The 27,958-nt window shown below is 55.8% G+C and overlaps 1 protein-coding gene across 1 annotated transcript in view; it reads right to left on the bottom strand.

Moving 5' to 3' along the window:
- The window catches only part of ZMIZ1 (zinc finger MIZ-type containing 1), a 238,742-nt gene that overhangs the window by 158,248 nt on the left and 52,536 nt on the right, over positions 1-27,958 (bottom strand). The window contains 1 exon segment of the mRNA XM_013983374.2: positions 12,280-12,373. The gene's annotated coding sequence lies outside the window, so the exon portion shown is untranslated.

Below are 27,958 nucleotides of genomic sequence, written 5' to 3'. Positions count from 1 at the left end.
GTGAGTCTGGGGTCTCTGCGTCCTTTCAGAAAGAAGGGCTCCCTCAGCCTAGCAACTTGGTGGGATTCTTGGGGGAGCCACTCCCCACCTGCCCATCAATCCTTGGGACTGAGAGAACCTGCTGTCTGGGACTGGACCCCTGGATGGGCTAAAAAGAGGGGGGCAAGGTCAGCCCCCACAATGAGTGTTGTCTTGTTGCCCATAGCAGCCAGGACAGGGTTTGCCCCCAGAATGTTTGCTGGATGGATGGATGAGCAGTTATGGGAGGGGTGGTGTGAAAACAGATTTAGATCAGAGAACAGAGCAGCTGACACTTGCACAGTGCTCACCACAGCCATCCTAGGCCCGGCTCTAACAGAGGCTGTCTATGCCGGTTAACCCAATAGTCCCCACAGCAATCCTATAAAGTGGTAACATCATCCCCATTTCACAGATGAGGAAACTGCGGTTCCAAGACATGAAGTCACTTGCCCACAGTGTTAGAAAGTGGCAAAGTTAGATTCAGTGCAGGCCCTGGACTCCAGAATCCATATGCTGGTCCACAATGCTGCCTGGGGGCTGTGGAGAGTGGGGAGAGATCACGTGTCAAGAGGCCCATCCAGACCAGAGGTTCCTGCCCAGGCTCCAGGCCCTGCCCCAGGGATTTAACTGGTCTGGGGTGTGCTGCCTTTCAAAGCTGCCCTGGATCTCGCTTTCGGCAGGAGCTGGGAATCCCGGCCAGCCTCACCTTCACTCTGCAGTCGGGGAAACCGTGGCTTAGGGAGGGCAGGCATGTTCAAAGTCACCCTGCGTGTCAGGGGAGCTTGGGACCCGGAGCCCAGCTCCCATGACTGCTCCTTCGTGGGCCTGGAGCTCTTGGAAACAGAGCCCTGTGGCCTCAGCAGAGCAGCCCACAGGCGCAGCCGTGGGTGGGAGAGATGAGGCAGACAGATGCGGGGAAGCCAGAGCAGCACGCAGCCAGATGACACACAGGCCCAGCAATTCCTGACTCATGGCCACCCATCCCGTGACTCCACCCACCGCCAGCGTCCCCACCCTGGCTTACACTCCACAGCCTGTTGCACCCTCTGGAGTCCCCTCCCATTTAGGACCAGAGAGCCACAGAGGGAGGAAGGAGCGGTGGCGCCCCACCCAGGGCTGGGTGGGAAGCCCAGACGACCCGAGAAGGGGGGACTCTACACGCAGAGGAAGAGGCATTAATTAGCCCTGCCCCTCCCTGCAGTGCCCTGCACACTCCCAGCCTGTGCTGGCCAGCACCCTGTGGACCAAGCACCCTGTGGACAGGAGGAAAGCTGGCGCTGACACCCACCAGGGCCAACTTTCTTAGCCACGTGACACCCTTTGCATCAGGGCCCCACACCTGGCAAAGCATATTAGGTTTTCCTGCTACCCGTTTATTTCACGAATGCCCGAGAAGGCATTACACCCCCCCACCGGCCAAGAATCTTCCGTGACTCCCCATTGTCTACGAGGTTGGCACTAATTCTTCAGCCTCATGTTCAAAGCCCCAGCCTGCCTCTGATCTGTAATGTGTCAGCTCCCACCTCTGTACCTCGCCTACCCTAATCCTGCTGCCAGGAATGTCCCCGTCCCTGTGGCCTGATGCCCTGGGAAGGAAATTCACACTGCCATCAAGGGGCCACAGGAATCAGATACTGGGTTCACAATATCTCAACAACTCCTCATAGCTCCTTATGCCACTGGCTCTGAAAGGCCCATTTGACAGATGCAGAGGCTGAGGCTCAGAGCGGCAATGTGTCCAAGGCCACTGGAGGCTGAGCTGTCACCATAAAGGCAGGGCCTTGGGTTGCTTGGACCTACGGTCTTCTCCGGTGCTGATAAGCTTTCAGCTCATCCATGAGCTCAGGGTGGCTCCGGCTCTGTTAGCTTATCCAATGTCAAGGTGACTTGGGTCTGCTAACCTTGGCATCTTGATCCTCCTTTTGCCCTCTTTTGGGAAAACGCTGCGACCCCTGTTGACACTGAGCTGGGCTTAGGCTGGGGCCCCCAGGCTGGGGAGGTGGGTGATGAGAAGCTGTGCAGCTCTGTGGCCAAGAGCATAGACTCAGGGGCCAGCTCTTTGGTTCAATGCCTGCATAACCACCCTGGGCTGACTGATTCACCTGTCTGTGCCTCAGTTTCTTCCTCTGGAAATGGGGATAATGGAAAAGTGACCTCACAGAGATGCTGTCATGGTGAATGTGAATTCCTGTAGGTCACGATCGGAGCAGCATCCCCACAGAGTGCTACAGAAGGGCTTAGGAGGGTTTGGAGTGCTTAGTATCATTGCTCTGTTCCTCCCTGCACTGTAAGTTCAACGTCACGGCCAAAGGAAAACTGAAGGCCTCAGAGCACCTACCAGGAGAGAGGAGGGGGGCGGGAGAGTGGCAGGAGAATCTGCCCCTCAGATTGCCCACTTCCTGGCTTCTGGTCCACAAGGCTGCCACCTGGCCTGCCTGCCTGAGCATGGCAGAGAGACCTGGCACACTCCACCTTTCAGCTCTTGTGAAGAGGGGAGAAGGGCGGGCTCCCTCTTGGGCAGAGGTACCCAGCTTTGCCTCTGTGTTGTCAGTGGGATGACCCAGAGTGGGGCCGGGATAGCATCACTATCCCCATCCCCCATGGGGACAACTGGCAACTACTCACATCTCTTACCTTGCTTGGGGGCATCATAGACACTGCGCCCCGCTGGGTTGGATACAGAGAGATGTGAGATGCATGGGGGTGAGGGGCTGGGACCCCAAAGCTGGCTGTCCTATAGGGTATAAGTTGTCCTATGGGATGTCCTATGGGATGTCATAGCTGGGCAAGGCTTCCTCCTTTCCCCTTTCTTTCTACAGATGAGGCCCAGAGTGGCTGAGTGACTAGCCCACATACACCAGCAAGCTAGTGGTGGATGCCAGATAAAAACCCTGGTCTCCAGGCTCCAGGCCTGGCCTCACTGTGAGGTTTGTCTTGCCAGGTCCCTAAAGGTGACTGATTGTCTAGGAGAAGATAAGTCACCAGCATTGTGTGGGTGAGGGATGGGCCTGGGCCCAGAGCTTCCACCAACGGGAGGTCCCGGGAGGGGGTCAGAACAGGTCAGAGGCAGGGCAGCCCCGAGCCTGAGGTCCAGCTTCCTTTCTCAAGAGGGCATGATTCCTGGCAGCAGCTCCTACAGGAAACAGTAGAAGCGCCACCCGCGGGAAACACGGGGTGGGACAAAGGGGGTGTCGGGTAGGGTTTCCTGTTGGGTGGGTGACCTGTGTGGCTGTGGCCCTGGGGCCAGGCCAGAGTTGGGTTTCGCCTCATCCCTGGCTCAGGCCCAGGCCACCCTGAGTCCCATCCTCCTGGCCTGCTATGGCTTCCTGTCCCACAGGCCCCACCCAGCCCAGGAGGGAGCAGGGCCCCCGAGGAGGCCTCCTCAGAAGCACCAAACTTTTCTGGGGCAGGAGTAAGCAAGGCTGCCCCACCCTGCTTGGCGGCCTTTGGCCCCTGACCTCTAGGCCTTCAGTTCTTTGTTTTGCAGCAAGAGGCCTTGACAAAAGCACTCCTGGGTTTTATTCCCAGGAGCTCACAGCTTAGGCACAGCTGAGTAGGGGCTGCAGGAATCAGCCCCGCCCTGGGCATCGGTCACTATCTTCCTCCACTCCCGGCAGAGTGGCAGTGTCACCTCCAAGGAGCCAGGCTGGAGGGACCAGGACAAAGGGAGGCACTGAAGAGGGGTAGATTTCAGGCCTCAGAGGCAGAACTTCCCAGGGTTCAAAGGTGAGGGGCAGTGTGGTACTTTCCATAGAAGGTGTGGCATCTCAGCTGGGCAGGGCGGCCCCCAAGTCAGGGACAATGTGATGTCAAACCATGGGCACAGCACCCAGGGTAATAAGATGCCTTTATTCCCCCACTCAAGTTTTAAATGCCTGGATCCTTATAAGTGTCAGATGTCTGGGTGAGATGGGACATCTGCCCAGGGGCTGCAGGGCCACCCATGGGCTCCATGTGAACCCAACCCATTTCCGTGGGCCTCAGAAGCTGGGGCCTCACCTGCCTGCAGGTGGATATGTCATGGGAGTAGAGAAGTTAGTGTCCTGGCCCAGTGAGGGGGAAGAGGCTTGAACAGAGGCCCTAAGCCTGGGACACAGACTATGGGAGGCCACAGCATCCCAGTCTCTCAGGGCTGCTTGGCAAACAGGCAACTCAGCAAGCAAACAGGCCAGAGAGTGTGCAGCACTTCTCCAGGCTGCGGCCCCACCAGGAACAAAGGCCTCTTGTAGCTCAGCGTCAGGGAGGAGTGCAAATGGGAGGCGGTCTGGACCAACTGGGGCCGGGCCTTGCCTGAGATCACCCCAGGGACAGGGACAGAACTGGGATCCAGGTCTCCTGTTTGCTCCGTGGGCAGCCCCAGGGCCTGCTGTGCTGGGAAGGTGGGACTGCTCATTCAGGCAGGGACTGACCTTGGCCTCACCTTGGCTGTCCAGCACAGGACAGTGACGACATGTTTATACTGGTCCAATCAAACAGGCCCTGACAGGGTTCTGTGGGGGCCCAGCCTGATGCTCTACCTGGAAGCAGCCAATCTTGGGAGGGACTAGGTCAAGGAGGCTAAAGCCTCAGGTCTGTGGGCCTAACGTGAGCAGGATGGAAAACAGAAGCCAGACTTCAGCCTGCTGTGTGGCCAGGGCATGAGTTACCAGCAAGAGTTACTAAGATGGCCACGGCACAGTAGTGAGCCTCCCAACCCTGGATGCATGCAAATGAGGTTGGGCACACACAGACTTTAAAATCATCCCTGCCCAGAATTCACATTCAGCCGTGGGTGGCAGGATGCCTGGCCTGCGTCACTGGCTCAACCACTGGTCACCCCACTTCCGTTCCTTAGCTGGATAGGAGTTTTCCAGCTGTTATCAGAATGGCCTTGAGCTCCTGAGCTCCAGGCTGAACACCCTTAAGTCCTCTCACAACAGAGACAAGGTCCAACCAGGCTCTGTGCGGCCCCAATGCCAGTTCTCTGTGCCCCTCATCCCAAGCACCTGGTGGAATTGGCCTTGGCCCATCCAGGGAAAGTACACCTAAGCCTCCCCAGAACCCAGGGCAGCCTGTGGGGTCGGTTGCACCCTCATCCCCACGCAGTGGCTGCCTCTCCCTGGGCCTCAGCTCAGGTCGGACCCCCGGCCCACCCTGAGATGCCAGCTTAGCAGTGAGAATCTCCAGGGCCAGGGATGTGCTTTTTACTTAAGCACAGACTGGCACAGACTTGACTTGGTTGCCAGGAAATGTTTGTCAAAGGAACGAGAGAGAGAGAGAGAGAGAGAGAGAGAGAGAGAGAAAGTAGCGGGGAGGGAGGGGGACAGACAAACAGACATTTGAACTCAGGCAGGTTCTCAGAACTGTGGTCCCCAAAGGCTACCAGAGCCCTCCTCCTCTGCCAGGCCCTCTCTGGTTATAAAGTGCAGACCGGGTAAACATGGAGAAAGGGTGAGGGAGGCCCTGAGCTGTGTTCCAGGGCTCCGCTGCCTCAGCTGTCTCAGAGAAGGCCCCCAGATGTCCGGGCTCAGGGTGTCTGCACTCTGCCCACATCTGCTCTGGAAGCCCAGCTCCATCCCACCTCCCTGGAGGACAGGGACTCTTGTATCAACTACTTGGTCCATGAGGGACTCAGTGATGCCCCTCACCTTCTCTGGCATCCCCTTCCTAACACAGAGGTTTCATTCTCCTGGAATGGCAGTGGGGTGGGACACGGCTGCCACACGGTCTTTGCAACGAAGGTGATCCTGCCTATCCAACAGGAGGAAAATAAGTCACAGGTGTGAGATCCACAGAAGTTCTAGAAGACCCGTGTGCTGACAACCCTAACCCTTTGCCCAGCCCAGGTCCTGGCACACAATGGGTGCTAATACCTCTCTGACGGATTAATCAGTGGCCTGCTGGATGCACGATGACGATGGGCTGATCTGGGCTCTCCTGCTGAGGGGCCAGGACTCAGCAGCACACAGCAGGGGACACCAGAGGCAGTGGCTGCTTCCACGTGCATCCCTCTCTGGCCAGGGCTCGGCCTTTTTGAGCTGCCTCTGGACAGAGGATGCATTTTAGGCTGGATGTGTTCTCTGTAGTTAGTAAACCCAATACCTTTTCTTGACAGATGGAGTTGGGGGAGGTCTGGGGAGTGTGTATGGGGGGGTGCGGTCAGAAGCAGGGCCCTTCCTCAGGCCAGGCCTCCCCCCACCAAATCCAGAGGCCCAAGAACTCCAGGACCCAGCACAGGGCTGCCCTCTGTCCCCAGAGATCCTTATGTCCACTCCCATCCCCCACCAGTGCGGCCCCCTCCCCTGGCTCCCTGTCTCAGCCTCCTGGCTGCAGCCGGCCTGAACTGCTTACTTAGACAAACAGGGAAAGCAGCCACGTGACTGGCTAAGGTTTCCTGGACCAGGGAGACACACACACACACACACACACACACACGGCCAGGGTCAGGTGGTCATGCGGCCCAGCAGGCTCAGGTTTCCATGTGTCTGAAGGACAAGTGACCAGGCCTGCCTTTCTTCACCCAGAAGAATGCCTTCTCCAAACACTTGTTTTCTGCCTCCTGGCCGCGTCAGGGCCATGTGGATGGGAAGAGCGCAGGGGGAGGGGGAGGAGGGGAGAAGGAGGGGGAGGAGCATGCGCCAGCCCTCAGCCCTGGCCTGATCTGGTGTTTTCCTTCCGCCCTCCCCACCCAGAGGGCAGATGCCTGCTGGGAAACCGTGGCCGCCCAGCCGCTGACGCTGATGCTGATGCTGACGCTGACGGCAGGGAGAATCCCAAAGCCCAGGGCTGGACGTGGGCAGCAGGGGAGCTGGGGCTCCGAGGGGAGTCTTCCAGGGAGTCAGCCAAAGGCCTGTCAGGACCTGGTACCCAGAGCAGTGATTTTTGCAGCCTGAGTCCATGGCCTGGCCCCGGGGGGCATCCAGGGTGGGAGAAAGGGGAGGAGAGGGGTGTTTAGTCCAACCTGGTACAGCAGCTCTGCCTTTGGTTTGTGGTTTGGGAAAGGTCTGGGGGCCAGGGTCCCGAGGCCTCTTCCAGCTTTGGGGGTCTGGGCCTCAGATCTTTCCCAGAAGGCAGGTCTGTTCATCTTCACAGCCCTGAGATGAGCCGTCTAAAGGAGAAGAAGGAGGCCCCATCTCTTGACAGGCAGGGCTGAGACAGGGATTCTGGGGGAGGGGGGGTGGCCACCAGCTCTGTGAGGGTCTGTGGCTGGTACCCACCCTGGCCTGGCCTCAGGCCTGACCGCCACCGCCCCAGTGGCACAGACACCTGCTACAGAGGCACCTCAGGAAGGCCACAGAGATATGAAAGGTGTGGCCAAGCGTTCTCAAATGAAAGCCAATTCCTGCCAGACCCCTTGCTAAACCCTTTTTCAAATACCATCCCGCTGAATCCTCACAACCCTACAAGGTAGGTAATGTCACCCCATTTTACAGAGGAGGGACTAGCAACCAGAAAGTCACATCATTAGTAAGGGGCCGGTCAGGATCTGCACCCTGAGAGTTCACTTCTAGCACCCATGCCCTTAAGCAGTTCCCATTGTACCAGGGCCTGGGCCCCCAGCCTCGGGCCAGGCCTGTCCTCCACAGCATCCTTGACAAGGTTTCCCAGGGCCAGGTCCTGGGTTCCGGAGGGATGCTCCCGGAGCCAGCCCACCTCTCATCCTGTCTGTCCCGGGCACCCATGGAAGCTGCCTTAACATGTGGCATCAGTGAAGGTCTACAGGGTGAGAGGAAGGCGGTGGAGGGGTGAGAGAGGAGAAACGGTGGGGAAGGAGAGACATGGGGTCCAGACAATGAGAGACAGAGCAAGAGAGGGCTGGGTTGGGGGTGAGAGAGGGTGGAGGAAGAAAGGCAAGGAACAACAGAGAGAGAGGAAGAGCAAAAGAGAAAGAAGGAGTGATGGAGAAATGGAAAGAGAAGGAAGATGGGGGAGTGACCGCAAGAAAGAAGATGGGAGGGAGGGAGGAGGGAAGCAGAGGAGGGGAGACACAAAGCTAGAAAGAGCAGAGGGAAACAGGAGAGGAAGAAGGAATAGCTGCACGAAGAAGAAGGGAAGGAGTAAGGAGAGGAGGTGGGAACAGTCCACAGGGAAGGAGCCGGGGATGAAGGAAGCAGGAGCAGAGGAAGACAGACAGGGAGGCAGACAGGGGTCAGGGAGGGAGCGGGCCTCGGAAAACCGAGAGACGGAGGGCAAGCAAACCCGCCCACCCTGAACATTAAATACCTAACAGGAGATGACAAATCAAATGGGAATTACCGCGGTAAAAACATAATTAGAAACTTGATTGAAGTTAAACAGAATTTACATAACACTGCAAATTAACTTTACACGAAACTATTCACTGGGAAGGCAATGAAAAGGCATTTCATTAGTAATCTATATTTAAACAATAGGCACAATGGAGCTTTCTGATGTGGAACTTGGTGCCTTCAACCCGAGAGACTGCCAAAGGCTGCTGGAGAACAGAAGGCAGTGGATATTCCAAGAGGAAGTGGGCAGGGTCCAGGATGGGATCCCTGGGCCAGCGAATGGGGTGTGGGGGTGGGTGGACACAGTGGGCCAGATCAGATTCTGCTATGGGCTCTTCCCTTGACTTGCTGTGTGGTGCTGGACAAGTGTCTTACCTTCTCTGGGCTTCCGTTTCCTCATTTACAAAATGAGGACTCTGGAGAGGTGGTGTACATGAAGGTGCCTGTAGGTGCGGCTATTCTAGGAGAGCCTGGGAGATGGTAGAAGGCAGCAGTAACAGTGTGGGCTTGGGGTGCAGATGGACCCTGCTCAGGGTTCCACCCTGCCACTTAGTAGCTGTGGCCTTGTGCCAACTTCCTCTTGGGTCCTGGTTTACCCATCCATTCAATGGAGATAAGTCTACTCCCGCTTGATGTTGTCACCCGGGCCGTGGAAGGATTTAGGGAGAGATTGAGTGGGGGCAGGCTTAAAGAAAAGTGAGTCTAAAGGCACGGGATTACTTGTCCCATCCGCCTGGCACACTAATTAGATTACCCAAGCCTCCTGCCACCCGCCTGCCATGTAGGCTGAGCCATGCATCATCAGAGAGGTTTCCTGTGGCTCCCCCAGTCCCTGATATGCAGTCAGAGACATATCTCCCCAAGGGACTGGCGGCGGCGGGGGGGGGCGGGGAGGCATCACCAAGTCCCTGCCTGGTTCCACCCCAAACGCAATATGGAGAAGTCTCCTGGGCCTTTGTCACATCCCAAGTGCATTAGGCTGTGTTCACTGCAGAGGGGCAGAGGGGCAGAGGGGCTGGGCTAGCCCCCTATAGCCCACTGGCTGGCCACTCCCCACTCCCCTGGCACCTCCCATCCTGCCTCCGAGGCCCTGCTGAGCCCCTGCCCAGGCTCTGGGCAGCGGCTCCTCTCTGCAGCCTTCCCTGACCGAGCCGGTGACCATTCTCTCTACTGAGAGCTGAGTGCAGAGTGTGAAACATCACAGATGCATAAAGGCGGATGCTTCCTCACCCGAACACGTACACACTTGCCCACCAGAGGCAGTGAGCTGCTCTGCTCTAACGGTGAGTAGGCAGCTCTGACACATGCTCCTAGCCCAGGAAGTTTCTACAGTTTCTTTTAAGATAGAGGATCCAGGCAGTGCTTAGAGATTCAGTAGGAGGCTGATGGGTTTCCTTCCCCCTGCAGACAGTTCATGAGCTGTCGCCTCCAGCCCCCTCTTTTCAGACAAGTGCTCCAGGCAAGGGGGAGGTCTCCTGGGCCCAGGGGCCCCAAGGGGGTGGTGGGAGGTCAGGAGAGGCAGGCAAAATTTCTTAAAAGAAAGTGCAAAGTATGCAGACATAGGGCAAGAGGCTTAGCTGAGACCAAGGAGTGCAGGACTCAGTGACAAGGGAGGGTCCCTGGATATGGGCTTACCCAGAGCCCAGCCAGATATCCATGGGTACTGGCTTCTCCGAGGCCACAGGTGAAGAGCTGGGAGCTGTTCTGGTCCCCCCTCCATCTCCACCAACCGTCTCCAAATAAGGCTCCTTTACTGAGGTCTCTGAGCCTTTGTTATGCTGTTCCCTCTACCTGGAGTATCCTTTCCCTGATTTGCCAGCAAAATCTTCCTGATCCATGAAGAGCCTGTTCCCTCAGTTCTCCTCCTCCCTCCTCAGCTGTACCTTCTCCATCTCCTTTACTGCCTCCGCCCCATCCTCCCTCCCTCTAAGGGCTGGATGCCCCGTGACTCAGACGCAGGCTTCTGATCCGCTCTATCTGCACTCACTCCCAAGATGACCTCATCAGCCCCATGGCTTGCAACACCATTGTACACGACAGCTCCCACATTTATATCTGCAGTCGGGACCTCTCTCTGTCTCCCAGACTCATATATCCAACTGCCTTCTCAACCTTTCCACTTGGATGTCTCAAAGGCATCTCCAACTTAGCATGTCTAAAACACATCTCTTCAGCTTCGCTCAGCCCTCCCTGCTCTCATTCCTGGCTGAGTGAAACAGCCACCTTGGTTCTCCTAGGGGGCTCCTGTCCCAAACCCAAAAAGAGCCTTCCAGGACCGTCCCCTCTTCTCTCATCCTCCACTTCTAATCCACCCACAAGCCTGCCTGCAAGGTCTCTGAGATACGGTCAGACTGATGCGTTTCCCTGCATTTCTTGTCCAAGCCACTGCCTCCTCCATCTGGATGTGGCCAACAGCTCCTCAGCCATCTCCCTGCTCTACTCCATCTGCTGACATGAGCGGATCCCTCAGGGTCTCTCTGAATTCCCTTCCTACCCCTCACTTCCCTCCTGCCACATGACCCTCCCTGCTACCTTCTTGAATGTGAAAAGTGCACCCCAGCTCACCCCTTCTTTGCAATCATGTCTCTGTTCAAATGTCACCTTGTCTGAGGCTTTCCTCGACCATACTTTGTCAAAGAACACCTCACCCTGTAATCTCCATTTCTTTACTCAGCTAACCTCCCTTCTTAAAACTTCGCATCATCTGGCACGATACATCACGTTTCAGGTATTTATGGTCCGTGTCTCCTCATGAGACTGTAAGTGCCATGAGGAAAGGAAGTTTTGTCAGTTTTATTCCCTGCTATGTTTCCAAAACATCAAGCAATTCCTAGCACGGACACTTTCTGAGTGAACAATTGGGGTATGAATATGAGAACAAGGCCACCTCCTCTACGAAGCACTCTCTGAATGCTGCCTGCAGGACCAGCCTGTGGGCCTTCCCCCTTTCCCCATGCAGTCTCAGACACTACCCGAGTCTTGAGCATTGAACATATGGAATTGAGCCTGGCTCTGAGATCATACCATCTTCAGGGCAGGACTGGATCTGATCCACCTTCAAAACCCAGCCCTGAGTGCAAGGCTGGCCTGGTCTAAGAGTCAGTGTGTGTTTGATGTATGAATTAATGAGTAAATGATGGGTGGAAGACTGGGTGGATAAAGAGATGAGTAAATGGATGGATGGATGAGTGAATGGAAGGAAGGCTGGATGGGAGGCTGGTGGATGGTGGATGGGTGGGAAGATGGCTAGACAGCAGGGTGGTTGGGTGTGAGGCTGTACAAATGGAGAGGTGAGTGGATGGATGATGGGTGGATGGATGCACCCCGCCATTGGCACACAATGAAGACTGGTGGTTTATTGGGCTCAAAAGCCAGACTTCTCTGGCCAACCAGTTCAGTGTAGTAAAAGAATAGAGGCCGATATGGCAAATAGGGTAAAGCTGAGCTGCTCTGGTGTGGCAAGAGCTTGCTGTGGGATACCCCCCTGGGCAGGTCCACTGACTTCCTTGGGCCTTGGTGTCACGGTCTAAAAAGGCAGATAATAATTCTTGTCCAGAGCTGCCCAAGAGATCACTTTGGAGTTTTAAATCCTGCCACAAAGGAGACCACAGCCACATCTCCAGTGAGACATACCTGCCAGGCTGACCTTAAAAAATCCTCTCTTCTCAAGCCCAGTTGGGCCCTGTGGCCTCAATGCTCCCCCCAAAAGGGCCAGGACCCGTGGTCATGGCACCAGAGTTCAAACTGAGCCAAGCTGCAAAGATGGCTTAACTCCAAATAACAATGAAGCCCAAGTGATTCACAGAATCCTCGAGAATTTGGAGAAGTGGAGGACCCATAATAGAGATGGACAAACTGAAGCTCAGAAGCATTTTGTGCCGGACTCCCAAGGCATTACAGAGAAGCCCTGAAGCCCCGGGCTGGCGTAAAGGCTGATGACCCTGGGCTCTGGCCCCACCCCATCTCAACCGGAGCCAGGTTTCAGGTGAAGGTGGCAGTGTGGCCAGGTCATCAGGGGGTCTGGTGTTACCTTTCCAGGTCTGGCAGCTGAGGGATGGAGCGGTTCTAATCCTCACACACCTCGCAGCATTGGTCTGGTGCCAACAGGCCTCCTCCTCCTCGTCCTGGGTACACAGGGAGAGAGACAGGACATGTGTGAGTGGCCAGGGTCGCAGGCAGCCGTCCAGTCCCTCCCACCTCTGTCCCCACTGGCAGGCTAATCTTGGTGGCCTCTCGGGCCACTTAAGCATGCCCCGGGATGCCTGAATTATCAGAGCCACTGTCTTTCCCACCCTGCGGTGCTCCAACCAGCAAGCCAACTCCTCCTTGTGGGATTCTTAAAAAAAAATTGAAATCTATGTAAGTTTTGTTTCTTCTGGGGCTCAGGGGCTTTGTGTTGTTGTCTTTTTCTTCCTGGTGAGAAAGGCAGAAAGCCAGGGCCTTCCTCTGCAGCCCAGGCAGGGTGACAGGGAGAAGCTGTCGGGGGTATTTTTAGCCAGGCCTCTAAGCCCTCGCAGTGTTCTCCTCTCTGCGCCGTGCCTGGCTTCGGGGAATTATCTCACAGTGCCGGCCGGCAGCCACTTCCAAAGCCACTCTCTGACCCCTGCCTGAATTCTTTCCTCATTATGAATTGTTCACCAGATCCCTGACCAACACTTGGAGTCATTTTATGTGTGTACACCTCCTTGGAAAACCAGCTCGCTCCCTCCTCATCCCCTCCTGCCAGCAGGGCTGGACGGTTCTGCTTAAAACCGAGGCCTAGGAGTTCCCGTCGTGGCTCAGTGGAAATGAATCTGACTAGGATCCTTGATGATGCAGGTTCAATCCCTGGCCTCACTCAGTGGGTTAAGGATCCGGCGTTGCCATGAGCTGGGGTGTAGGTGGCAGATGTGGCTCGGATCTGGTGGTGCTGTGGCTGTGGCGCAGGCTGGCAGCTGTAGCCCCAATTCGATACCCAGCCTGGGAATTTCCAGATGCCATGGATGTGGCCCTAAAAGGACAAAAAGAAAAGAACCCAAACCCTTAGGCCCAGGGTTCTGGAGGAGGCCCAGGAACAGAGTTTAAAGCAGAGAAGACCTGTGGTGTTCCCCAAGCTTCAGGCCTTCTCCTATGCCCTTCAGGATTCTTGGTCTGAGCGGAGTCCTGTCTGTATGATGACTTAATATTTGCCTCTACTTTAACTCACTTTTTTTTTTTTGTCTTTTTTAGGGCTGCACCCATGGCATATGGAGATTCCCAGTCTAGGGGTCTAATCAGAGCTGTAGCCGCCAGCCTACACCACAGCCACAGCAACGCAGGATCCGAGCCATGCCTGCGACCTACACCACAGCTCACAGCAACACCGGATCCTTAACCCACTGAGCGAGGCCAGGAATTGAACCTGCATCCTCATGGATGCTAGTCAGATTCATTAACCACTGAGCCATGACGGGAACTACTAACTCACTTTTTTTTAAGCTCTAAAAAAAATCTGGCCTTGTCCAAAGAGATCACATCTGTGGAATCACTGGTTTGATAGGCTAGTTATATATTTCAAATACACCTTAGTAAGTATATGAGTAATGAAACAAACATATATATTCTTTTGGGTACTAATTTTGGAGGCGTGTCACAGGTTACCAAACATGGGCCACGTTTTGGCAAACTCACTGTGGTTTATCATCCTTGTATGGAAGGAGAAAGAGGCATGGGGGAGGGGGAGCTGGCCAATGGATCCCAAGAATCAGTTAGCAACTAAGGCCAGGAGAGATAAGGGGGTCAAAATCATGGCATGCTGGAAGCTCTTTGTATTGTCCTTTCTTCCTAGCACTGGCTAAGACCAGTCCCTTCCCTGAACGTGAATTTTGCTGTGAAAATCTAGGTGGACGGGTACAGGCCTTGTGAAGAATTTGGTCTCGGGATAGACATAAAATTCTAGCTGTGGGCTACAGGCCATGCAGAGCCCTGGGGTCCAAGATGGCACTTTCCCCAGCATCCTCTGAAGCTTCTGGTTCACCTCCAACCCCTTTCATCAGGCTGCCCCAGGCTGGAGCTGGTCAGCAGGGGCTTGAAGCTTAATCCCCTCTCTGGTTAGACATGGAAGCACAGAACACAGCCCTGAGTCCCACAGCCTGAGCTCTTCGTTCCCTGCAACTGTGGGCTCTTGAGTGGCCCCTGGCACCCTCTGGGCCTGGCTCTCCCTGTATGAGCCTTGAGGGGGAGACCTTGCTGATCCTGGAGGCCCCCCTGCACAGCTCTCGGGCCTCACTGTGCTTCTCTGTCCCCTCCAGCTCTGCCCACAGGTTGGAGACCCTGGCTGGGCCCCTGGCTCCCTGCCCCAGCTGCCTGCCCCTCCCATCCAGAACAGGATGTGGGTGTCAGGAGGTGAAGGAGAGTGTGGGGTCGGGGTGGGGAGTGGCCTCAGGACGCGACTTCCTGAAGCCTGATCGGTTTACCACAGTCAGTTGGGCCCAGGACCGCACAGCTGTGAGTTATAAATGTCCCTGTCAGAGCCTGGGCCGAGAGGCCCTGCTGCTGGTGGAGGCGCCAGGGCCCATGGCGCCCACTCCTCTGGGGGCCTCCCACCCTCCAGGAACCCCCCCGACCCTGCCCCCCCACCCCCGAGTGTCCAGTCCTCATGACTGCTGGGCTCTCTCGACTCCTCTCTGAGATGCCTGATGACACAGGGTCTAATACCACCCAACACTGCTCATTCTTTAGCCCTCCAGGTGCAAAGCTTGTGGTTCCAGCTACATCAGGCACTCTTAGACGGCAGGGGACATCCTGGGTCTCCACCTACCTGACACTAAGCCCGGGGCTTGGCACACAGCCAGCCGTACCAGTGACAAGACAGCCTGTAGGGCAACTGTTCCAGCTCAGCAACCTGCTTCCCACAGCCCCAACCACCCCTTGTGACTGCCCAGCTGCCCACACAGGGTAAGGAGGCAGGGGAGGTAGGGGTTAGGGCTCCAGCCTGCAGTGCAGGAGCCCTCAGGCCCCTGGGCACAGAGCTCGGTGCCCTGCACATTGGGGTCTCCTTCAGGGGAAGGGCCTATTCTCCTTGCCAACTCTCCCCAGGGCTCCCTTGACCTGGAGGGTGGGGTATAGATGCAGTCTGGGGTGCTCAGGGCCGAGCCTGCACATACATGGTTGTCTATAGTGCAAGAAGTTAGCTTCCTCCAGCCCCGAGGCTTCTGCCATCCCCCTGGGAGGCCATGAGGTGGGCAGCACAGGGCCAGGCCCCAGAAATCCAGTCAAGGTAACAGGATAAGCAGGTCCAGGTTTGTAGGACCTGAAGCTTATACTATTTTGGAGGTCGTATTTAGAAATATATATATACATTTACAAATACGTATTTAGAATGAGGAAAGAAATAACAAATTCCTAGAGCCTTAGGAAGCCAGGCCCCTTTAAACAATTTACCAGAAATGGCTACACAGAAATGCTCCTGAGGGCAATGTGCCACCCCCTCCCCAGCTGCCAGCAAAACCCCTGCCTTCACCCAAGTGGTGCAGGAGTGAGGAGGTCTGGAGGCAGAAGCTACGTGAGCTTCCCAATAAGTCCACCTTGAAAGAATAATAGTGATGAAACTGATGATAACAGTAACGTCCAATATTCATGGACCTTCATCTGGTACGTCCTAGTACATCCTTTTGGCAAGTTAAGTCATTTCATCCATCTCAACACAACCTGTGAGGTAGGTACTATACCTATTTTAACACATGCGCACCCAGACACAGAAAGGTTAAGAAAGCAGCCCAAGGTCACACAGCTAGGGTACGAACCCAGATAGTCGGGCCTCGGGGCTCTTAGAAGCCCTCAAGCACTCCTCTCTGCTTCTGCTCTGGGGGGGGCCTCAGGCTCCTTCAGAGGCTCTAACAGCAGCAGCAATCAAAGAGCTGACAGTTAAGCCCTTTCTGATTAAAGAGTTCAATCATTCCACACAAATGCTTCCACCCAGCGCCCAGATCTCAGATGTGAACAGGTGCCTCACTTGGCCCCTGGCACCCTGGGGTCTTCTCTGTGGGCAGGACCGGGCACCCAACTTGACCTTCTGGGCCTAGGACGGTGCCCTAGAGATGGATTGGCCAGCCCCAAAGAGACTGGAGGGGTCGGAGGGGCAGGGTCTGCTGGAGGTCACAGGGCAAGCGGTGACCTCATTTACAGATAAGAAAAGGCGGCTTGGAGGGGAGTGACTTCCTGAGGGTCACCCAGCAAGTGGGGACCCCACGCGAGGTTAGGGCTAGTCTCTGTAGGGGCCGGGTGGGTGGCCTACGGCCTGGGGTGGCCGAAGCCTGGCGCTGGTGGGACAGGTGGTGCTGGTGGGGGGAGGAGGTGCCCTGCCTTTTGGTCTCCTCAGCGCAGTGTCTTTGTTCTCTCTTTGTTTTCCATCTGCCCGTGCCCCTGTGGCCTTCCAGGCTTCCCCCGATTGTGTGCAGAGTGATAAAAGGGCAGATGAGTGGGAGATCTGCGGTGGCAGCGGGTCACCTTGCACAGACACCGTGGCGGTGGGTGGGAGGCCTAGGGGGGCCCTGGGCCAGGTGTCAGGCTCCCCACCAGCTACACCAAGCGCCCCTTTGAGAGGTTTTGCATGTGGCTCTCAGAATCCCTTCAGCAACCCTGGGAGGAAACCACAGCAGCCTCCCAATCTACAGAGGAGACTGAGGCCCCAGAAAGTGTCAGCCAGGACCGGAACCCTGGCCTCGGGGATTTCCAACGGGCAGTGCTGACCGTGGCCCTGACCTGCCCGGCAGCCCAGACGACACCTGGTCTAGTCAATGCCATTCTCCCTTTATATCTAGAACCGGCCGTTTTCAGACTGTCCAGGAAGAGAGAGTGGAGGGAGGGTTAGCCAGGGTCTTGCCTCCTGGCCCTGCAGAGCCAGGCCGGCCAGGGAGCCCAAGAATTAACCCACACCTGCTCAGTTGATGAGAGAGGGAATAGAGTCCCACTTGCTGGCACACAGAGGGTTTGGTTTGGGCCATGGGACCAGACTTTGTCTTTCCTCCACTGGGGCTGGAATTTGGTCCAGGTATTTCTCCAGCTGCAGGCAAAGCCTTAAAATTCCTCCTGACAGTGGCTCTCCACAGAGGGAGCACTGGAGGGGGCGCCCAGACACCTGGGTCAGGGGTCCGTCTTTTTACTGTGTGATTTGGGGACGCCGGGCCTCTCTGAGCCTCAGTTTCTCACTCTACAGAGAAACAGTGGATGAGCCAGTGGTTCCTCCCAACTCTATCAGTCAGACTGCAGCCCCCCTGAACCCCGGTGCCATATGATGCTCCGGGTGACCCCTGGGCCTCCGACAGACCCTCTAATCACTTCTGTGGACCTCTCTGGACCCTTTCCTCCCACACCTGATCAGGGGGACACAAGTGGCATCTGGGGTGCGAAGGGGAGACAGGGCCAGCCAGTGTGACAGCTATAAAATTAGATAATCAGCTAATCACCAGCAAATTAGCATCCCATCTTTACATAGAACAAATATAGTATTTACGTAAAAGTTGTTAGGAGTTTCTCTCTTTTTAATTAGCAGAAATAAATGCAAAATGAATGGTAATTAGGCAGCTGATGGATTTGGTAGTACAATTATGCTTGCAGCAGTGCCCCAGTCCTTAAACGCTGCATGCTCCGAGGAATCAGAGGAGCCTATTTATATAGTTTATTTATAAAACAAAGTTAGCAGGAACAGAGGGGCGAGGCTTGGGCACTGCTGGGGGAGGGGTCTTGGCTGCAGGGACAGGGCCCAGGGAGGAGAGGGAGCTTCTGTGTCCAAGGAATGGGGGGTGGTGCTTAGCGCTGGGCTGTGAAAGTGTACCACCGAGGCCCCCACATGTCTATTTCAGGCCTCGCATGTGTTGCTGGGAATGGCCTCCCTGGCAGGAAGCAGGAGAGAGCGCCGATGTGGAGGGGCTGAGAGCAGCTGTTCCCTACACTCCTGTCTGTCTCTTTCCCTCCCAGGTCCCCACTTCTCTCTTCTTTGCTGGCCTTCTTTCTTTTCTCTTTTTTTTTTTTTTTTTTTTTTTTGGTCTTTTTAGGGCCACACCCGCAGTAAATGGAAGTTCCCAGGCTAGGGGTTTAATCAGAGCTGTAGCCACCGGCCTAAACCAGAGCCACAGCAATGTCAAATCCAAGCCCCATCTGCGACCCACACCACAGCTCATGGCAACGCCGGATCCTCAACCCACTGAGAGAGACCAGGGATTGAACCCGTAACCTTGTGGTTCCTAGTTGGATTCGTTTCCACTACACCACGACAGGAACTCCTAGCCTTATTTCTTTACTGAGTACTTTTCTGTGTTGCTGCCTGAGGGATATTCTTCTAGAACGTTTTCTCTTTCTTCCCGAAACTCAAGGGGAAGTAGGTCTAGGAATAATGTACTCAAACAGAGTGGGATTAAGTTCCAGATCAGTGGAGCATCCTGTGGGAGACAGAGGCAAAAGTCTTGAGAAGAGGCGGCCCAGAGGAAGAGATGAGTTGGGTTTTGAAGGATGCATAGGAGTTTTCTCAGATGGTGGGAAGTAGCAAAAGGCCCTGCATGTGCAAAGGCAGGGAGGCAAGAAATAGCATCCTTTGACTATAGTAAAGAGTGCTTCAGGGCAGTAGAGACTAGAGAAATAAGCAGACCTTCATTTTGATGAATCTTGGATGAATCTAGGCTCAGGGTTTGGACTTAATCCTAGAAGCCTTGAAAAGATCTAAATCGAGGGAGGTGGGCAGCCCCTTCCCACTCACTTCTCTTCTGAGCTTCCCCTCCCCCACCCCAGAGCCAGGGAGTGGGCCAGGTCGACAGGCCATTAGAGGCAGCTGGTCCAGCTCAGCAGAGCGAGCATGGAGCAGGAGGCTAACCTGATTAGGAGGGACAGGAGGTTTGTCTGCGGGGAGGGAGGGAGGGTGACTACTCAGAGGGCCAAGGGAAGGGGGGGCACGCTGGGCCACTCTTGGGTCTCTTCAGCAAGGGGCCTGTCTTCCCCTACAATGGAGCCCCGCCCTGCCCCCAACCCTGACTGCTGCGGGGAGGGGAGCAGCACTGCCTGAGAGGCCTCTCCCCTCCCCTCCGGTTGAAACCCCAGCTCCACCATTGCCTTGTGCTGTGACCTTGAAGAGCCACTCCCAACTCTAGGCTACATTCTTGTCCCCCAAACAAAGGCTGGCACTAGACTGGGGGAGAGGCAATGGCTACTTCAGCCCACAGCCCCATCCCAGATGGATAGTTTCGTGGTCATGGGGTTAACTTTTAGGGATTTGGGTAAGGAAGGCACTCCCATTTGCCCCAGTCCCTCCAGCCTCACCCAAGCCCAACTCACAGGCGTGTGTGGCTGCTGACCTTCCCTTTCCAGTGACTGTCCTTGACTCAGGCTGCCTGGCTTGAAGTAGGGAAGAATAATTCCTGTCCACACAAGCCCTGGGGTCAGTACAAAGCTCAAACAAGCTGTGATCCTGGCAGTGATCTGAAGGGCAAAGCCCAGTGCAGTGGTCTGACTTTGACACTGGAGGCTGGGAAGGATTTCACAAAGGGAAGTTTCACACTCTCCAGTGGGGACAGCTCCCTAACCTCTGAACCACCCCTTTAGAAAAGCAGGGACCAGGCAGCCCCCTCAAGGTCTGGAAACGGTGTCTGAGCTTTGCCTGAGCTCTTATCTGCTGTCACTCAGGACCACGCTCTGAACTCGTAAGGGAAGACAAAGATCACACCGCCCCGCTTCTCTGCTCTGTAAGTTGTGCTCCTGCCTTTGGCCAAAATCAATAACATTCTCCACTATGATTGTTTCACCAGCACGAGGGACTGGGCCCCTGGTGATGACATTCCACTCCTGGCGGACACTGAAGGTCCTCCTTCAACACACAGCCTCTGACCCACTGCAGCAGTCATGAAATGTGGGCTGGAGGTGGGGCTGGGGGTGGTGATGCGGGGCAGCATGGGCAGAGAGCAGGGGGGCTGCCCAGAGCTGCTCTAAGTGCCTCTCCAAAGACAAGCCCGGTGCTATTCATCAACTGGTTTTCAGGGCTGTGAGAAATCAATGGCATTTGTGCTGCAAACTCATCATTAGGACAGGAAAAACTCTGCAATGGAATTGATTTGTTTAAATATAATAACACAATTTAACAGAGAACCGTGGGGGTGGGGAAAGGACCCAGGCAAACACAACACAGGGACAGTGCAGAGGACCAGAGAGGAACCAGCTTTGAAAAATCTTCCAATGCAGCAGCCCCACCCAGGGCTGCCCCAGCTCCCCCAAACCCCACATCAAGGAGGCCAGAGTGGTCACAAGCTATGATCCCGGGGGTGGGGGGGTGGCTTGGGCCCCATCTCAGACATCCCCTTTATTAAAGAGATGATGCGCCCAGAGGCCTGGTTTGTCATTGCCATGCTACTCTTGGAGGTGACTTTGGCTCCATCAACGTTCAATGCAACAAACTTAGATCAGGCACCTACTGTGTGCGAGGCATCTGTGAGGGATTGTAGCGGGAACAGGATAAATCCTGGGCCCAGCTCCAAAGGATGGGATGGATAAGGCAGGAATGCAGGTGACAACATGAGGCCAGGTAGGGCTGAACTTCCTGGGATCTTAGGAAATGTGGGAGAGAAGTACTGGGGGAAAAGGACAAAAGGACAAAAAGGGGGCAGCGAGGGGCAGGAGTGGAAGTTACAAATAATCAGGAGGAGCCCACTTAGGGGAGCGGGCTCTCATCTCATGGATATAGTACCCATCAGCCCAGAAGATGATGTTGATGATGAAAGCTGGCTTTATTGATCTTTACAATGTTCCAGCATCCTGCAAACATGTGTCATTTCAATAAATCTCACCAACCTATGAAGAAGGACTCCCATTTCACAAATGACACCACTGAGGCTCAGAGACTTAAGTGACTGCTTGTGGTCATACAGCTACTAAGAGATAGAGCTGGGGTTAGACCCCTGAGCCTGTGCACTAGCCACTGGACCTCCTGCCTCCTCTGGGGCTTGTCCTCCTGTGTGAACTGGGGAGATAGATGGCTCCTGCCTTCTAGGAGCTGGGGCATGAGATGCACTGGGCAGTTCAAGGGGGAAAGTGAGGAATGGCATGGAGCGGGCCATGCACTGGGCTGGCATCCTCATCACAGGCTCTACTGTGGGCCTGGCCCTGCCACCTGGCTGAAGCTGGAGCACTGGGTGCAGAGCTGCCTGGTACTCAGGGTGCCCTGATCCCTTACACACGACCTCTTCCAACCTCTCTCACAGAGGACAGGAGTGCTGGAGAAGGAAAGCAGTGGGCTGGGTCCTGGAAAGGCATGCGGGGGGTGGGGAAGAGACTCCCCCAACCCCCGACACTGTGCTGGCCAGAAGAGGCTTAGCCCTCCTCCAAGTGGGGACAGCAGACTCAAGTCCTCGGGGAAGGACCAGCGGCTCTGGGCAGCCTCACTGAGCTCAAGAAGGGCCTTAATCTCAGCCCTGGAATTTGGACTTTATTCCTGGTGTCAGCGGGAAGCCAGGGAGGGCAGACTAAGAAGGGCTCAGTAATTGAGAGGTAGGGAGACCGTAAGACCTGATTGCCAGCAGAGGGTAGGAGTGCTGAAGGGGACACAGGTCCAGAGATGACTCCGGGGGTTGAACTGACTGTGGGGGAGAGGGAGAGGGAGGTGTTAAGGACAACCCAGCGTCTCCCCCAGCCCTCTGGGGGCTTGGATGCTCAGCTTCGCTGAACCAGCGGCTGCCCGAGTCAATATGAATTGACCAGGACCCCAAGGAGCACTGGGCCCCTCCCCCCAGGAAGCCTTGACCAGGGCGGGGGGTGGGGGGGGAGGTTGCTGCTGGCCTACAGGCCGCCACCAACTCCGCTCTGTCCCACCGCTGACCTTTCTCCTTTGTCAGCAGTGCTCTCCATCAATGCCCCGGAAGGGCCAGTGCAATCTCTCCCGGCTGCCTGGGGCCAGGGCTGGGGGCAGGGGCTCACTCCATCTGCCCTCTTCTAAGGAAGAGGTTTCCAAAGGGTCTCTGGAAGGCTGGGAGGAGAGGTGCCAAAGCCCTCAGTGCAGATGGGGAGCCTGAGGCCTGTGAGGGGCCACCCAGGACCCACTAGCCCCCTGCAGCACAGCCCTGGGCACAGCAAGCCCCGCAGGCGTGACCCACATCCCTCCAGCTGGCAGCAGGGAAGGTGAAGGGGAGCGGAAGCTGGACGGGAAGACTGGAGTTGGGCCATGGGGGATGGGCAAGGATGATCTGGCGAGAAGAGGGATCTATAAGGTGTGGAAAGGAAGCAGAGGCAGGACGAGGCTGAGCCCAGAGTGAACTGGCCAGTCCTGAAGCTGAGGAGGGGGTCAGTGGATGCAGGACTGGAGTGGTGGATTAGATGGGGCTCGCATGTCAACTGTCCCTGTAGGCCTGGAATCTAGAGGCTTCTGGGAGGCGAAACTTCCAGTGTTAAAACCATGATGGTCACAGGCACCCGGGGATGGCTGGTCACCTAGCAGGGATGAGTGTGAATGCTGGTTTTCAGATCTACCACCTTCAGACTGTGTGTGACCTCTCTGTGCCTCAGTTTTCTTTATCTGGAACACGGAGCTTGTAGGAGTACCTTGTGTATGATTGTCACGAAGATTAAGTTAAATACTGTCTGTGCTTAGTCTCTGACACAGCATCTGATACTAATCATCCCACAAATGGCAGGTGGCCGTTGTTAGTACTATGACAAGTCTGACTACTATGAGGCCCAGCTACCATGCACCTAGGGCCCACCCCATGCCAGACCATCTCCTAAGCACTGTACCTACACTGCTGATTTAATCTCACAATGCTTTATGGGGAAGGGGCCATTATTGTCCCCACTTTCAGAGGAGGGGACCCTGAAGCATGGAGAGACCAAGCCACCCGCCCAGGTTCTCAGTATGGGCAAGTACGGAGCCCAGAAAATCACTTCCATGTCCATTGGGCTGACCCTACAGCCAGGGACACACAGGCCAATGTCAACACAATTGTGATCATACTGACCCAGGGCAAGAACTGGACAAACACACAGGTGGGGCAGGTGGGGCAGCCACTCTGGAGCTACACGGGAGTGGGCAAGGGATCCCTGTTTTTGAGGAGACCAAGTCCCCAGAACTCAACCTGGGTCTTTAAAAACTTCCCCTTCCAGGCTAAACACATCAAATGTATGAGGTTTCAGGGTCTATTTACACAGTAAGAGAAAGGAAAGCCCCCAGAGGTGCTCAGGCTGCCTGCTGGCCCAGGGAGTGGGGGCTGGAGGCAGCTCTCTTAATCTGAAAGCTTCTGCCTGTTACCACATTTCATTCTTGCAACGATACTACAAAGTCAATTATGATGCCCATTTCAGAGGTAAGAATACAGAGGCTCAGAACTGTGCTAAGGTTGCATGGCTGGATTTAGACATGTCCCGCTCCCAAGTCTAGGCTTCTCTTGGCTGCAGGATGAACATGCAATGCCAAGGCAGGAGGCCACAACTTGGACGCCTGTGTTGGGCATGGTATAGGGCTTAACGTGAGCACTAGGTAACTCTGGGGAAAGGTACTGGAGAAAGTCCGGCAGTTCAAGGAAGGGGCTCAAGCATCCGGGGTTAGAGTGGTTAGCCTGGCAGGGTACTGGCCCCAGGAAGAAAACAGGCGGGTGCCAGAGTTTGGGCAGGGGCCCCTCACCCCAATACCTGGGGGATAGGCAGGCTTTGCAGAGACCCCTCTGCAGTTTCAGGAGCTGAGCTTGCAATGCCATCCCCACTCCAGCTCCTAGGAAGTCCTCAGCATGAGGAACCGTATTCTCACAGAGCAATTAGCTTCTAGCACCCAGGAAAAAGGTCGCCAAGGCAGGCAGGCAGGCAGGCAGGCAGGCAGGCAGGCAGGCAGGCAGGGAGGCAGGCGCTAGCTGGGCTGGGGCCCTGGGAAGCTGGGCCCAGTTATTTTTAGTATCTTGATTGGTGAGGGAGGAGGCCTGCCTCCCCACCAGGTAAATGTCAGCACCACTGGTGGACCCGCCAATTAAAGTGGCTGGAGCCGAGGAGGAGAGACAGTGACTCTGGCATCTCCCTCAGGTTCTTCACCCCTCTGCACCCCCTTGCACCCCCCTGCCCCCCACAACTAGGCTCTCTTCCTCCACCTCCTCTTTCCCACCCCTGGCCCTGAACCATCAGCTAATGGCCTTGAACAAAAAACCCTGGCTCCATCCTGAAAGGAGCATGAGTAGGGTCTAGGATCCCGGGTGAGTCCTGCCTTGGCCATGTGACCCTGGCCAAGTCTTATGCCTTTCCTTCCGGACTCTAACTCTTCACCTGGAAAATGGGCCCCAGCCAAGCCCACCTGATATTCAGGACTCAGGGGTCATGAAGAAGCTTGACCATGAGGGTAGCTCGCCCTTCCTGCTGTGGAAGTGCTGTTGTATTGTTCCAGAAAAGAATTCTGGGTTACCCGAGCAGGAACCTGGGGCCAGCTCCTGCTGATGGGGCCTGAGCCAGCTGCTGTGTAAACTCCTGGAGGGATTTGCAAAATCCTGGGTACCGGGAATCAAAGGGCCCATGGCTGCTGCTCTATGACAGAGGCAAGAGAGAGGCTGCTGTGGGCAGTGGAGGTGCAGTGAATACAACCTGGCCTAGCCCAGGGCTGCGGGGAGGGGCTGCACCCAAGGGGGCACCAGGCACCCACAGTGCCTGCAGCAGATCACAGGCCTGGCACAGCACACATGGCTCAGAGGGCCACTGCCTCTCTGTCAGGTTCATTGTCAGTCCAAAGCCTCAGGGAGGGCCCCCTGCTCCCATCCTTGCCCCATGCAGCTTTCTGAGAAAAAGGAAGGAGAAGGAAGCCCATCTCTCAGCCCACTCCTACCCCCCCCCAACTCTCAGCCATGGAGTCCACTTTGGGAGGCAGACCTTCAGCTCACAGTGGGTCGGCCTCAGGGCCTTATTCCTCCATCCTCCTGGGCTGGGGAAGACTCCTGGCAAACCCCAGGGCTCTGGGGCCAACTCTCTCCAGCCAGAAAGAAGCCCGGGTCCAGCAGCAGTGTCCCTGGCCAGCTGCCCACCAGCTCCCAGGGGAGCCTAGGATCCTGGCACCTGTTCGCACCTTCTACCCAAAGGCAGACTTTTTTTTTTAGGGCTACACCTGCGGCATATGGAGGTCCCAGGCTAGGGGTCGAATTAAAGCTGCAGCTGCCGGCCCATGCCACAGCTACAGCAATGCGGGACCCGAGCCGCATCTGCCACCTACACCACAGCTCATAGCAAAGCCAGATCCCCAACCCACTAAGCCAGGCTAGGGATTGAACCCGCATCATGAATGCTAATCAGATTCTTTCCACCGCACCATAATGGGAACTCCCAAAGGCAAACTCTTCTACGGAGGCACTGCCCTGCTGTGGTTCCCACCTGCCCGAAGCTCCGGGGAGATCTGAGAGAAGGGGCACATAAGTGGGACAGTGAACCTCTCAGGGATGTTTAGCAAGTTAGAAACCAAGTACACACTTCCTCTTTCTTCTGCCATTTGGCCTCTAGGGGGCATCACCAACCTCATTTCCTTCGCTGCCCAGTCTGGCCCTGCCACCCAGCTCCACAGACCTGTCCCCAGCGTGCCTGCCTTAGGGCCTTGGCCCAGCTGGTCCCTTTGCTTGGAATGCTTTCAGTTTATAGTCAGGTTTATTCTTCAGGAACCAGCTGGAGCCCCACTTCTTCCAAGAAGTCCTCCCTGATTCTTGAGTCCCTTGGAGCCCCCAGAACTTGTCCTAGGTACTGCAGATCTAGCAGCCTCCCAGACTGCTGGGAAGAGAGCTAAAGAGGGACCCAGGTGACCCCTGGTTTTCAGAGTCCACTTTTCTTCCTCACCCCCTTGCATCTTGTCAGCTTTCCAATCCCGGGTCTGACTCCAGAGCATTCTCTCTGTCCTGGCCTCTGGGCCTGCAATCTCCAGGCCTTGCTCGGCTCTCTGGGTAAACAGATGGGAGGAAAGCCCTCGTGGTAGCAGACCTTGGCAGGAGGTAGTGTGTACAGGAGGCGGAGTACAAATGAGACTTAACAGAGCCCAGTCTGAAGGAACCTTGCACAGTTCTCAGTCCTGGTTCTGGGCGGATGTCCACTGGGCCCCAGAACGTCCCCAGTCCCACACGCTGCACCCCAAGCTCCTCAGACTTTCCTGCAAACACCACGCCCCAAGACTGGGTCACCACCACCACTGTAGATCTTGTGCCCTGCCCATGTCTACACCTGCCATGCATCCAAAGCTGTTTAGAGTGGCAATGAGCTCAGCTGAAAGCCTGGAGTGCTTTCAGGGCCACTTTGGGATGCAGCTTCCTATCTCTGAGCCTCAGTTTCCCCATCTGTACCATAAAAGTTTGGGCCAAATAATTTCTAAAGACCATTCCTTCCCCAAGAGGCCGGGATGCTATGATTCGAATAAAGAGGCCACCCTTGCAGCCCCACCGGGTGTCTGTTCCCACCCTGTAAGGTCATGCAGGCTTTGGACCTGAGACACAGGGCATGGGTGTGGCCGTCCTCACCCTAACTGTGTGGCTCCTGGACCAGAGGAAGACAAACTCCAGGGCTCGGTGAGGGGCGGTGAGCAATCATCAGTGGGAGGGAGAAGCACCTGCGGTGAGTAACACCCAAGGAATCCTTCCCAGTGTGGTTTACCAAATCCTAGCTTGTCTTTGCACGGCTCTATTGGTGGCTGAGGTCAGGGGTCCTTGGGGTGCGTGTGCAGTTCCTAACACCTACGTGGGTGCTCACACACAATCTGCAAGGCTCCCGTCAGACTCTGGCAGAACCAGGGGGACCAGACCTGCCTCCTGCCCTCCCCACCCCCAAAGGATGCCTCCTGTCTGGCCTGTCACCCTCCTGCACCTGCCATGATGAGGCTCCGTGTCCCTGGGCTGGGCTCTGGGCCTCTGTGGTCCCACCATGTCACTGAGCAGGTTTATCCATATCTCCCTTCTAGCCCCACCTCTGGGCTGACATAAGACCCACATCAGAAAGGGGTACAGACAGTGGCGACAGAGGATGGCATCCAGGCTCTGTGCTCTGAGGCAGCTTCACATTTCAGCATTTTGGAAGACTAGCTTTTCCTCCTGGCATAGAGCTCCAGCCCCTTGGGGGTTAAAGAGGCCCCACAGGTGCCTGGGGTGCTGAAGAGGACCCAGTGAACAAGAGGTCTGGCCAGCTGGAGTACACAAGCTCCCAGCCCTGCCCCTCCCTGCTGTCACAGTCCCTGGGTGAGCTGTGAGCCCCAGCTTGCAGGCTGGGGCCAGACCCTGCCTCCTGGCCTTTAGAGAGGAGCTGTCAATGCACCACAGCTCCTTCTGGCTCCCTACTTTCTGCAGGATCAAGGTCAAATTCTGTGGCTCTCAGGAGCTGCCTCGGTGCCTTTTTCCAGCTGTGGCTCAATGAAGCTTCCTCTCCAGCTGGACTCCTGACCTACCCCACCAAGGTGTGCAGAGACCCCAGGAAGATCCTACTCCTTCACTCCTCTGTGCTGGGATCTAGCCCCCTCCTCCAGGCAGTCTCCCCTGGCTGCCTCCTCTAGCATCAGGGAAGCACTGCCCCTCACAGTTCCTATTGCCTTTACCTGCTGAGAGTACCCGCCTAGCCCACGCTACACTGAAGACTCAGTGACCTCCACTCAAGCCCAGGGCTGTGCTCACCCAGTGCTCAGAGACCCACTTTTATTTTATTTCATTTCATTTTTTAAAGGTTTGCTTTTAGATGCCAGTGCCTAGAACAGTGCTGGAGCCCAGTAAGTGTTCAACCCACTCTAGCTGATGAAG

Source organism: Sus scrofa, chromosome 14 (assembly GCF_000003025.6).
Source record: "Sus scrofa isolate TJ Tabasco breed Duroc chromosome 14, Sscrofa11.1, whole genome shotgun sequence".
NCBI classification, from domain to species: domain Eukaryota; kingdom Metazoa; phylum Chordata; class Mammalia; order Artiodactyla; family Suidae; genus Sus; species Sus scrofa.
This window is presented reverse-complemented; position numbering and strand designations above follow the sequence as displayed.